The 14,135-nt window shown below is 37.8% G+C and overlaps 1 long non-coding RNA gene across 1 annotated transcript; it reads left to right on the top strand.

Annotated features, from left to right (window-relative positions):
- Positions 1–400: 400 nt before the first annotated feature.
- On the top strand, positions 401–13,131 carry LOC149917523 (uncharacterized). Its single transcript, XR_016467514.1, has 3 exons — positions 401–568; positions 7,519–7,753; positions 12,635–13,131. It is a non-coding gene; the product is annotated as an uncharacterized LOC149917523 (long non-coding RNA).
- Positions 13,132–14,135: the final 1,004 nt, after the last annotated feature.

Genomic DNA, 14,135 nt, shown 5'->3' with positions numbered 1-14,135 from the left:
TGTCTATAAAAAAAATACCACAAAATAGCAAGTTGTCTCCAGATTAATAAAAATTCCTGGTGCTTAGATGGAGGACTCATGATGAATGTTTGAAGGTCTTGACAAAATAAAACTAAAAATCCTCTTTGTATCAGTGCAGACAGAAGTACTGTAGTAACATTTGTTTTACAAGATTTGGAGAAAATATACCAGATAGGTTGTCATTTGAAACTCTATGGGAATCATTAGGTCATGGCCTGAGCCAGTGATTGAGCACCTGGTGAAGGGGCATGGCCAGCCTCCATAGCACAGCTGGAAGCAATGCACTTGTGTGATCAGAAGAGGAGGATCCAGGGTCCAGGCTCCCAAACTTCATTTAAGGGCTGGCAACCAGAAGGGAGGAATCACTTCTTAGAAGTCATCTCCTTGGGAGTTTTTGATGAGCCTTGACACTCAGAAATAGATAAGTAGTTCCTTCTTTGTTACTGGAATGTGACCGTTTGCCTTTCTTGGGTGATCCAGAAGTAGTTTACAACATCTTTATCTGCTGCCTCCTATCTGTTCAAAGAAAACAAACAAACAAAACCAGGTAAGTACAATAGTTGTATTTTAAATAGACCTGTTCTTTATTTTTTGTTGTAAAATATATATTTGAAAAGTTTGTGTTTAATGCAGTTGAGGATTATTTATGTGAGGGGGGATTAGAATGAAAAGGTGTCTGAATATTTCTTCTATTAATAGCTTAACTCTCTCCTTAATGACTTAATTAAGAAAAGGTGTTCTAGGAAGAGCTGGTTTTGATTTGTCTTCCTCAGTTCTATCTCTGATCAGGGAAAAGAGAGTTGGCAAAACAATCACTGTGAGGCAGTGAAATAGAGAAAACCATAAGGTAACTTTTGATGGTTTCTATGTTTGAAATCTTACTGGATTATCTTATAATGATAGAAATTACAGAAATCTGTTTCAGGAAGTATTTCTCCAATGGTTTATTACTAACATGACTGAACACTCAGAACTGGATTACCTTAATAACAAGGTGTTTAACATAGGGTTTAACAAGTGTTCACAGAAATTTAAAGCTTCTGATTTGTCACATTGAGTAAGGTGACTATCAAGAATTAAAGCAATCAGTATTTGTTTTTCTGTCTACATCCATGTTAACTGGCACTTCAGTGCGCTATGAACAGCCTTGTAGAGGGCCTGTTGATGTCAAGATTTCAGCTGCTCTGGTATATGTATTTTGTAGGTTTTAGTTTGGACTAGCTCTCATTCAGCTCATTCAGTTGTGTGGACTGAACACCCATTAGCAGCTGGAATACATCAGGTGAAATTGTGGAGTTCAGCTTCTCATATTGGTTTATACTAAGAAAAGGAGTTTGTATGTTCGTAGGTAACTCTGAGGTGTGAACTGAACTGTGGTAGATGGGAATGCTTGGGAGATGCAATTCAGAAATGTGTTCCTGCTTCAGTTAATGTTAATGTAGGCATGCAGATAACCTATTATTAAGAAGTAATGTATCAAATGGACTGATAGAACAGAGAACATATCATGACTATAATGAATTATCCTATATTATGTGAAGTATTTCATAGTATTTTTTCTTATCATTGTACAGCACTTAGTTTCTGGTACAGTCTTAATTGTGTAAAACTGAATGCAACAGGGAAATATCATCCACCTGTATTTTGTAAGCTGCTTTTGATTTTTCAGTAAGATTTTCTTTCACATCTAAGGACAGCATCAGTACTCTTTGTAACCTCTCCTTAATGTATCTTTATCAGCTCTTAAAATATCACAAGTGAATGGTCCAGAAAGTAAATTAGCAGTCATAAATATCTTCTGATCACCCATCATCTTAATTGAAGTGGATCAGACTGACTTCAAAATGAACTAGATGCTTTGAAACTATCATTTCTGCCATTTCTCAAGTCCCCCTGATATTTCCTACTCTTTTCTTTCTCCTATAGTTTGTTTGAGTCATGGAGTTATTTGGATCTACTGGAGAATTCCCCACAGTCTGTATTTACTTTCCAGAGGGAGAATACTATAAGGCTGTAACCAGATCAGCTGTGTGTACTTTTATGCTTTTCAGAACTCAGAGGCTGTAGTTTTTGATGGTATTCTCTGTGTCTTCACCATGCAGTTGACTGAGCCATACTGAGTACCAAAGGCACGTTACTTTGCATGGGAGACTTGGGACTGTACATCTGAACTGGGGTTATTCCCTTGGGTAAACTTCAATATAACCACAGAAAAGCACAAAACTGAAGCATCCTTGTGAAAGGAGTATATTAGTGCTTTCAAAGCCTTTAATTCTGTATTTGTGTAATAAATTTGAAAGAAACAACATATATATGGAATATAATGAACTTAAGGGAAGCAGAGTAAGCTGTTAAAATCCAGGTGTGTGCTTACCAGGAAGACAGTGGCTTTTTAAGGTTCTGCATTCTCCCTTGTTGTATTTCTGGTAGCATTCCTGGAGTTGTCCCCACGCAAAAGCTGTAACAGCCTGCAGGACTACCTTGTTCAGGGCAGCAGAGAAGATGTGCTGAGCAGCACTCAGGGACTTCTTTGTGGTTGGACCCTTTCAGTTTTCTTTTGTTATGCCAGGAAAACTTTTTTCAAATTCTAACTGTTTTTAAATTCATTAAACACCACTGAGAATGTTGTCAGCACGACAGGAGCACTGTCAGTCATGTCCTCACGGGCTCTTATGCCTATACGTTTTGCCACACTCTTTAATTTCTTTTTTTTTCAATTGAAAAAAAAAAAATCTGGTACATTGGTCTGGATTCATCATGATCCACGTAAGTTTACTTCTGTGCCCAGCCATGTGGACATGCAGAGTTTTACCAAACTGCAAAGGAATTCTGCAAATTAGATTCACTATCCTATCTCCAGGGAAGACTACAATTGTCAGTTCTGTCAGCTAATTGAAAATAATGAAATGTAAGTTACAAACAGCAGCAAAATTGTATGAGTCATTCTATTTATACTTGTAATTATGTCTAAAGGTCTTGAAATTGAAAGAAGATTGGTTCTGTCAGGTGCTTAACAAGGTTTTCTTGGAAAGGGTCTTCCTGGAGAAAGCATTGTAGAAACCATCTTTGTCAGCAAAGCGTAAACAGCTTGACACCGTATGCCAAAATTCAAGTTAGATAATGCTGCAGTGCACTTGTGCACATTGTTTCAACAAGCAAATCTATGTGTCCAAGATAGGGAATGACTGCCTCATGATGCTAATTCCCTCTACTTCTGTTACTGTGTGTTAGCTCAAAGTGGAGATGGAAAATTCTGTGGGCGGATGGGATCTTCTCTTTTCTCCTTTCTCTGAATCTCTCAGAAGGCCTCAGGGCTCTGGAAGCTTGTAAGTGGGATGCATTACATATCAATAATGCATAAAGCACAATTAGCACATGTGGTTCTTTGTAAGCATGTATCTCATTCTCAGCTCCACATTTCAGCGCAGTGCTATGCAAGGGACAGGGAGGAACTGCATCATAAACACAAAGAAATGTATTGATGCATAATTAAACAACTTAGTTCAATAGCAAGTCTACTCAGTACAGACTTGAAAATAAAAAATGTTCTGTGAATATTCATCCAAATTAAGTAATGGCACTATGAGAATGGAAACAGCAGCTAAAGAACTTGGTTTTGGTTTTGTTGAGTGATTATTTAAAGTTAAGAGTTATAGGAAAGAGATTGTGTATTGTTGGATAAACAAATCTGTTAAGACCAGTGCTAAAGCAGAGCTAAGACACTGTTAGCTCTTGGCGGAGACAGGCAGGATCTCTGCCCCTAAGTACATATATTGTCCTTCTTTCTCTATTCTGTGAAGCTTCTCAATGTGCCACTCTTCTATGCAGTAAGCTGTTGATTGCATATTCTGGAAATAGTGCAGATAATAGTTGCAGTGAACCCAGAAGGGAAAAATCGAAAAAGAAACAAACAAAAAAAAAAAACCCATAAAAACAGAAAAAAATAGAAAGAAATACAAAGATGGAAAGAATGCTATGGTGGCTATAATGTCAAGTACAAAAACAGTATAAATTGACCCTTCCACATGAAGGAGCATAACACTGAATAACCTGTATTATGAGACTGGAACTCATTACTTCCCAGAAGTCCTGAGTTTTACAGACACATGGTAATAGTGAGTGTCAGGAGGCTGATGTATGACTTATTTTGGGTGTCCATTATATTATGGTGATTTTACTAACATCCAAACTGCTTTAAAGCTCTGCTAGTTGGCAATGTAATTCATGGTGCATCTTAAATATTCATTTGTGGAGGTCTAGTATTGGATGTTCCTGTTCATATAACATGAATTCTTAATGCTTTTCAAATAGCTGAAATGTGGTACTTTATTATGGCAGTTTATATAATAGATGTAATAGATATGTTGTGGAGCATGCTTTTAATGTCCATTATTGTGCTTAGGAGTATATATGTTACATTACCAGTGTAATTTGTCAGCTGTAGCACAGTGTTGCTCTAAAAAGGTGCTGAAGGAGTGTCAAGACCACAGTTACCAACTGTAGCTCTTATCTATCTGTTCAACAGAAATAATATAAGCAAATTCATTAGTAAAAAGTAGCACAGTGACAGGCTGTCATATGAATACTTGCACTATTCTGTTAACTAGACTTTATTTTTTTATTTTTTATTTTTTGCTGAGAGAGCATCCAGCTGCTTAAATGTCTGTTTGGAATGTGGATTTTTTTCAGTGTGAGAAATATTATGTATGTTACTTTTCACCTATGAAATATGGACTAGCTACCATTACCTTACACACTATAAGGATATCTGTGCAAGGTCACTTGTGCATTGGTCATTATTTTACCCATAAGATTTTGAAGCAAAATCTCATTTCCCTTACTGTGTAGTCTGCCAGACTGACTCCAGATTTCTAAGACTTTTACTTATTTATTGGTGATGGAAAAGAATTGCATTTGAAAGGTCACAGTGTCCTTGCAATGCTGAGTAGAATTCAGCAGGTTAATTCACTTGAGGGAGTGCTATGACCTTGGTTGGATGTAGATGGTCAATATCAGGAACACTATTCCCAAATGTACCTGCAGATCCTGTCACGTGAATAATTCTAGGCCTAGCTGATTATTTCAGAAATTTGCTTTATTTCTGTGTGATTCCTAAACTTTGGTTGTAAAAACTTTACTTTTTTTCTGAACTGATTATGGTTGGTCTACCTGTAAAAAAAAAAAACAAACAAATAAATAAAAAATAAATAAATAAAAAATCCCAAAGCCTCAGAAAACAGTCAACATGTATTTGCTATCAATTGTAATTAAGCGTATAGTGAATGTTCTGTCAGAATTTTAGAATGCTTCTTTTAGAGCCAAATTCCCACCATCTAAGTTGGGGCCTCACTTTTGGGCTTTGATGCAACAAAAGCAGTACAAATTTCAAACCTTTTTTTTTTTCCCCCCCCACTGGGATTATGAAATACCATGATTGGGGGTCTCCATTACATATCAGGTGCTTTTACATTTCTTTGTAATTCAATTTGCTTTTGCCTTGCTGAATAAATGAGATATTTATATGTAGTTTTATATTCAAAATATAAATACTGGGGAAGATTAAAGTTATTTTTGAAGGATTAGAAAATTTTCTGGCTGTTGAAATTATTTTGGCAATAATAAATGTGACATTAGAGCAAGCATTTATGTAGAAGCTTTCGGTTAATATACAGGTGAAGTTTATCTCCCTGCTTAGGGTTTTTCTCACCGTTGGACCTACTTGCTCTGAGAAACCACACAAAAATAAATTAGTGCTTACACTGTGGGATTGCTGCACAAGGTTTATGTTAGAAGCAATCTCGGGAATGACAGAAAATCATATCTAACAAGGTTCAGTACCTAAAGGGATCTGAGCTTCTGAATTAATTCAGTACCTATCTTTAACATACTTTAAAGCTTACCATTGGATTGTATCAAGCAGGCCAAGTGCCCCTTTATGTTTTAGACAGGTAGATATCTGCAGCACTTGGCAGCCTCAGCAAAGCCAAGCTGTTGCAGATTTGGACAGCAACATTTTGCAATCTGATGTTGAAAGCTTTCTATAAAAGAAAAATCTTCTCCACGTTTTTCTCTTCAATCAAAACTCTGGGAGCCCACTCTGCAGGATAAGTGCAGGTGTTTAACACAGGCTGTCTATAGGTGAAAGGTTTTCACTTCAGCAACGTGTACATAGGTTACACAATTTTCTATCATACTGGAATATTACAAACTCAATCACAGAATGGCTGAGGTTAGAAATAAACTCTGGAGGTCTTGTCAAACTTCTCTGCTCAGTCAGGGCAACCTAGATCTGGTTGTCCATGACTGTGTCCAGGTGACTTTTGTGTATGTCCAAGGAGGGGGAAAACTCAGAGGAAACCTGCAATATTGTCACTATCCCTTGCTGGGGAAAGGGGAAGTTATCACCTTCAAACCTATGTGACAAGGTGCTACACTGGCTGCTGTAGTTTACTGAAAATTCCTAGTCATATGGGAGTATACTAATCTCTGTATACAGATCTATATTCCTGGTGAATGGTAATGCCATGTGCTGCCAGCCATCCTGAAATCCATTTCAGCATAAACATCTTTTAAGATAAAAGAACAAATGCTTATATAACAGTACAAGTACTACTAATAAAGCTATTTTCTGTGTATAGTGTTGTATGATCTTTAATTTGTATGCATGTTAGAAAATACTACATTGCAGGTAAGACACAAGTTTTTTTCCCTGAGTGAGTAGCTGCAAGGATCTTAGACATGTATTCTGAGATCCAACTAGCTGCTCCTCCTTTGTACCACTTTCACTGTGTTCTTGGACAAAAGCAGCAATGTGTGCTCATATTCTCACTGTGAATCTACTCAAATTCAGAGTACTTTACCTTTGGGACTTGATAGGCTTTTTACTTAGTTCTTAAAATCTTGCAGTTAATCGAGACTTCAAGTAGGCTGCAGGTAATTTGGAAGTGAAAGGAAACAATGTAAACTGCTTTTGAAGAATAGATATAATAGAATAAATCCCTATTGATGGATACCATTGTACAGAGGTAGTATTAAAGGTACTTTCACACTTACTGGAAACTTATCACTTTGGGTGTCTGTATTTTTTTGTAGAAATAAACTGATTAAAAGCATATATAGTGGAAGAAGTTGACAGATGAGTAACAAGTATGTGTGCTTATGTAGGAAATGTGCAAAGCTATAAATATTCAGATAATACAAGTTGCCAGAGTACAAATGTATATAAGGAAAGTCGTACAGATTTCTTCCTGTCAAATTTTTATCTTGGTGGCTATGGTATTCTTCTACTGCATATTCAAACACATAGCATCAAGCAATATGATAAATAAAGGAAGAATTCTAGTATTTCTGTTCATATAGGCGTTTTCCTTTGCGATTTCTCAGCAAATCCTGTAAGTGCATTTCAGTAAGCTGAACAGACTCTATAACAGTGTAAGTGAGATGCTGCAGGTTGCCTGAAATTCAAAATACTGTTTCCTGGGTTTTGTTCTTCCCAAGGTGTATCAAGAAAAGAGTTTTCAGATACTTATTCCATCCATCAAGAGATCCTTGAGCTGAGTCCTATTTTGAAGTGCTCCTAGCCTCACTCAAAGTAATTGCAAAATGCCATTGACTTCAAAGCAACAATGTCACTTGAAGTGTTGCCCAAAAGTTTGAATCTCCAAGTCCAGAAGTATCACCCAAGTGAACCATAGAAGGACTGAAAAAAGTATCCTCTACATCAGCCAGACTGGTAAGACCTGTGCTGTACTTTCTCAGTTGGTTGTTAATGGATGCATATTTTGAGAGCTCGATTCTGATTTAAAGGAAGTTCCATCTCAAAGTTGTATGCTAGAATCACTAAAACTATTATTTTGGTTCAGTTACTGGGGATTTGCTGCATAAATGAAGCATCTCAAGGACTATTTACAGCATTGCGTAATAACCCTGTGCATGTGCACCACAAACATGCTTGTACATCTCAGATAAGAGTCCAGCAGTTGATTTTTACAGCTAACAGCTTTTTCCTACTTCAGCCTCTGGTCTCCTGAGTCTGAGATATCTAGATAGTCCTTATGAAGTAGTTGTCTTGTTTTGACAAATGCGTTATGTACGCCCACGCCTTTTGGTATTCTTTCTAAAGGATATGTTTCCATCAACAACTTCAAGTGGACGCTTGATAGCAACAAATTCTGATACAACTGTGAGAAGAGAACTCACAAGAGTTCTTCTAAAATTGGTTGTACCCTAACTGGTTTTCTTACTTTTATCTGTTCCTGAGGCTTTATGTCATTTTATCCCACTGCTTTTATCCTTTAGAGTAGTTTGACTATTTCTCTGCTCAGGAAATGCTCAATATTCAAGGCTGCCAGTTCTTTCAGATGACAAGTGCATGGCATTTGCCTGTTATGGATTTAGACAAATACGACTAATAAGAATAAATAGTCCTGGGACTTTCAGGATGACCTACAGCTGGAGGGTAATTTCATATGCTTTCAGATATTTGTCTGTCCCTGGCTGATTTCCCAGATATACATTGTGACACAGATTAATTTTTGTGCTAAAGATTCTGTGCATTTTCTGATTATCAGTATGTCCATGTAGGCTACAGCTGCTGAAAAATGATGAAAAGTGTTTATATGGTTTACATAGCCAGCCAATGGTTTCCTTCATATATATGCATCTTTTCTGTAGGAAAAAGTAAACCTGGGTATTGAGAAGCATTTATGGGGCATTACAGCATGTGACATTCAACTTAACCAGTTTTAGAAAAAACAATTTGAGTAAAAAAAGTGAACCAGCACAATAGCCTTGCATGAGCACCATGGTATATCTCACAGGAGAGACTTTCAAGAACAGACTTGATACACGTTTACTGGGGAAATAAAACTGTAGTAGGTTCCACCAGGTAGTCAAGGAAAAGACAAGGTGATTTCCTGAGATCCTTTACAGCCATATAATCTGATGTGTGGGATTTCAGTCCATGCAAATTAATTCCTCATTTAAAAGTTTTAATACGGATACAGTTAATAAATCTGTGACTTTCTTAAAAAAAAAAAAAACTGAAAGGATATATTCCGTTGAATGGAATCGAGACATTGAAAATATACTTTAAAAATAACAACATCAGTGATTTTGGTCATATAAAGTGATTGTTGTCAGAAGAGCTACAGAGCTTTGCAAATCTGTGATTTGCTGAAGTGACTACTCTTCAAGGAATGTAATCTTGTCTATGTTTAAATAATATACTAAAAATACATATAGAACTCCTGGATAAAGAAACAGCAAGCAATTAAAAATATCTATAAAGTTTCTTTTTAAGTGGAAAAATTAACAATGGATTTTTGTCAGTTTCAGGCTCTGAACATAGAATCATAGTGATTCTACAATACTGTTTTAGTTGGAAGGGATCCATAAAGGTCATCTGGTCCAGCCTGCCTGCAGTGAGCAGAGACACTTGTTGCTAGATCAGGTTGCCTACAGCCCAGTCCAGACTGACCTTGAATATTGACAGAGATGGGGCATCCACCACATCAACGAGCAACTTATTTCAATTCCTCACCACCATTATTGTTTTAAAAACAACAACAACAAAAACCACAACCAAACTTCCTTATATCCAATCTAAATCTTTCCTTTTCTAGTTTGAATCTATTTCCCCTTCTCTTGTTGCAGCAAACCTTGCTGAAGAGTCTGTCCCCTTCTTTCTTACAGCCCCCCTTTAAACACGGAAAGGCTGCTCTCAAGTCTCCCTGGAGCCTTCTCTTCACCAGGCTGAAAAACTCCCTCAGCCTGTCCTTGTATGGCAGGCAGCAGGTGTTCTGTCCCTTGGATTTTTTTTTTTAGTCCTCCTCTGGATGTATTCCAACAGGTTGCTGTCTCTCCTGTACGGAGGACTCCACATTTGGACACAGTACTCCAGATGAAGTCTCACAGTGTAGAGCAGAGGGGCAAGTTTGCCTTGCCCTGCTGGTTGTGCTGCTTCTAATGCAGCCCAGGGTACAGTTTTGGCTTTCTGGGTTGTGAGGGCACAGTTCTGGCTCATGTCCAGCTGCCATCTGCTAGTACCCTCAAGTTGTTCTCTGTGGGGCTGTGCTCTGTCCTTGCATCCCTCAGCTTGTACTGATAGTTGAGTTTACCATGACCCAGCTGCAAGATCTTGCACTTGGGTTTGTTGAACCTCACGAAGTTCATCTAGGATCACTTCTCAAGCTTGTTTGGGTCTCTCTGAATGGCATCTCATCTGTCAGGCATTTTTACAGCATCACTCAGCTTGATGTTTTCTGCAAAGTTGCTGAGGATACGCTTGATCCCACTGTCAGTGTCTCTGATGAAGATATTGAAGAGCACAAGTCCCTGTACTGACCCCTGAGGGATACCACTCATCACTGATCTCCATCTGGATGCTGAGCCATTGGCTGTTACTCTCTGGATATTATCTCATAACCAGTTCCTTATCAACTGAACAGTCAAATCCACATCTCTTCAATTTGGAGAGAAGGATGTTATAGGATGCTGTGTGAAAGGTCTCACTGAAGGCCAAATGATGGCATCAGTGATTCTTCCTCTGTCCATTGATGCAGTTATGCCATCTTAAAAAGTTGCTAGGTTGGTCAAGGAGGACCTGCCCTTGGTGAAGCTACAAAAGCTGCAGAATAGCATGCTCCAATAGTGTGAGGCTATCCAATATCACTTCTTTAAAAGAAGATAAGGGGGCTAAAAAATCTGCAGGACTGGAGTTGACATTGAGAAACAAACAAAACTGAAACAGTGCAGTTATTTCAAAGCTCACCTCTCAAACTCAGAGTATGACTTTAACAATTTCACTGAAGTATTTGGTCTGGTGTTTCCATAGGAACCATACCTGAATTGGTTTGATCTTCTACACCTTATATTTGTTTTTTGTTTTGATTTTTATATGGTTCCTCTATTGGTCAAAAAAATAGTAGATAGTGGCATGTAGGGAGCAATTTAAGCAGTTAGTGATCACTTTTCTGTTTAACTAAACTGAAGCTATAATCATATGCAGTGAGTGAAAACTCTTCTCGCACTTGTAAAAGTGATTAACTGGCTGGGAGTCACAACTTACAGACTGAACTTGCTTTTAACTGTGTCAGCACGTTTAAGCATATACAACAGCTTCTTGAAGTTTTCCTCGTGCTTGTATGTGATCCTACCAAGTGAATATAAAGGATGATCCTCAGTTGTAAATCTGAATGGAAAGTAAAGACAAGAACAAAGCTTTGAAAGAAATCACATTAAATAAAATATCAGAAGATTCTCTGTTTCTAGGGGACCTCCAATTTTGGGTGTCAACTACTTCAACTCATGCATGCTAATGCTCAGCAGCCAGAGATCTTCCATAGTCCAGAAGTCAGTTGAAAACATTAAGCTGACAGGGAGTAGGCTGCTGTAAATACAAGCCTATTTGTATTTCTTTATAGTGTTTTAGAGGCTGTTGCTGATAAAGTGGTCACATTTCTTGTCTTCTCTGTATTTGTATTATCTCTGGATAGTTATGCCAGTGACATCAGTGAACTGAATTTAGCTCTGAATTCATCTCACTGATCAGAACATGACCCACATTGTACACAGGTATTTTGAAAAATTACACTGTCATATATTTGATTTTCCCAGCATTCAGAGATTTGTTCAGTAACCCTTACATAAATGATACAACAGCCCTAGAAAAGCTTGTAGTAAATCAGTTCTGACATACTGAAAACTGGCTTAGGCTTAAAACAGGCTTTATAGCTCCTTCTCTGTTGTCAAAATGGGAGGTGGCTTGCTAAGCAACAACAGCTCCAATATTCAGAATGCAGAAGTAGCTGTAAATGAGTGAAATGCTTTCTGCAGGGCTGACAGAGAGTGAGGCTGTGACGGGGACGATTCTGCACCCCCTCCCTTGGTACAGCTTCCACCTCTCAGTTCTTTCCTTTCCTACATGTGCTCTGATAGAGCACTCCTTACGGGGATCCATGGGATGTTAACAAGAACTCAATGGGATTTACATTTAAAGCAGTCCCTTTTTTTTTTTTTAAGCATTTAAAGACACATTTACTTTCTCAAAGACACACACACAAAAAAAAAACTATATCCAAAGAGAATGTAGTGGAATATTATTACTATTATTATTTATGGTCAGTATACTAGTTTTAAGTAGAAATGATGCATCCAGGAGATTTCTTTAATGACAACTCAGCCTCTCCTGCAGTCATCCCTGTTCCTTGTGGCTGTGAGGCTGTTTCTCTGGATAAGATTCCAGAGGGTGTGCACTGCTGCCATTTAATGTGTTGTGAGCAAAGAGTCTGAGTGCTATGACTGGATGCCACACACAGTCCTTACCCCCAAAAACTTTCAGGGTGTATTGCTGCTCTTCAGTATACACACTGTAAGTACACTAACAGCACAGAGGAAAAGTAAAACTGCTCTATGTACCCAAATTACCTTGTGGGTAATCTTTCTTTTAGTTGCTTAAAGTCTGGGGGAACAATTGGAATCCTAACTAACATGAAGGGAAAAGAAGTTAGAAAAGTTTAAGAATGCCTTCTTTGAGGGCTTAGAAGATGTACAAAAATATTACTTGGACTTCTTGTTAAGATTTCTGCAATGTTATTTTTTTTTTTTTTAAAAGGCATTTCATAATTACGCTGAAAGTGTCAAAATGATCTTGGTTTTCTGGAGAGATGCGAAGAGGAAAAAAGTCTTTATGTGATTCAGAAATAAGTGTAATAGCCTCCTTAGGTCACAAAGTCATTATTGTGTCTTAACTGGAGAGACTTTGTGACTCCTGTTGAAGTGATCACTTTGATAAGGGGAATGAAGAGGAACAAAGAACACTCGCTTGTTTTTATCAGTGGTCACAACAGGTCTGGGAGGTCCTCTGCCATGTTTCTCTGTCTGTAATACAGGCACAGACCTGGCTAAGCTAGCTAAAAGGTTACGTGTCTATTCAGAAGGGCCAATTGCTGCCCTGAATGCATGCTGGATGTGCAACTATATACCATAATCAATATTCCTGCTTGCAATGCAACTATTCACACCTGGCTGCTGTCCACAGCCCATGCTGAGAGATCTTTTGATGCAAAATAAGAGGAGATGTGTGTAGAAGAGAAGGAAAGAGAGTCCAAAACATACGGATGTAAAAGAAATAAAAGAAACTTACAGTATGGATTTGTCTTTTCTTCTGTGGGAGAAAAAGAGGCAGAGGGGTCTAAAGAGTGCTATAGCTGTCTGTTGCTGTAGCTAAATGTGGGACTCTCAGACAAAATCTCAGACAAACCTCCTACACGTTGCCCTGCTCTTATTCCTCTTATTTGCTGAAAACCATAGAGATGCCTTCAGAAGGACGGCAGGTTCTCTGCTGCTGCTCTCCCTGCAATGACCATTGACACAAGCTGCATTTTTCTGGTAGAATTGAGGCAAGGAAGTAATATTGTCCCTCAAGGCCAAGAGAAGTAGAAGTGTGTGTGCATGTGTGCTTCCCAAATGCTGCTGATCTTGGGATGCTTGTATCCTCCGTAAGAAGGATGACAAATATCTGCAAAATAAAAGGTTCAGCTTAGTTTTCACTGTAATACTTTATAGGTTGTGGAATTCTCTAGGGCTTCTAAGAAAACTTATTTAGTATTTTGCTATTTTCTTTTGTCTTTCTTCTGTCCCATTAACCTTACCAGAAAAGTGGCTGTTACTAGGATTTTCTGGATGCCAAGAGGTGGTTGATCAATGTATTTTATTATTTTTTTTTTTTAAGGTAGTGTTGTCTCAGTCTGCTCCTTAGAAAGAAACAGTCTATTTTTCTTCATCTGCTTTTAAACATCTATTGTCTGAAATTTACTCCAACTTCTTTATCAGGTATTATCTTGTTCTGTTAATTGCTTTATACATGTACATATACACCGCTACAAATTAGGTTTTGTCATTTAACACAACATATGAAGTAATGACCTGAAAAATGACTCATTTTTTACAATATACTTCATATACTTGATTCACTTTCTCTCAATATAGGATTTATCAGAAGATTTAACCTCTAGGATGGGATGTAACTTTGTTCTTCCCATCAGTTCACCTCTTCTTCCTCTTTTACGTGCTGTCACTCTCAATTCCTCTCTTACAGATGTATTTCATTCATG

Source organism: Phasianus colchicus, chromosome 6 (assembly GCF_987193195.1).
Source record: "Phasianus colchicus chromosome 6, bPhaCol1.hap1.1, whole genome shotgun sequence".
NCBI lineage: Eukaryota > Metazoa > Chordata > Aves > Galliformes > Phasianidae > Phasianus > Phasianus colchicus.
Note: the sequence above shows the minus strand (reverse complement) of the source record. Positions and strands in the feature narration are given on the sequence as shown.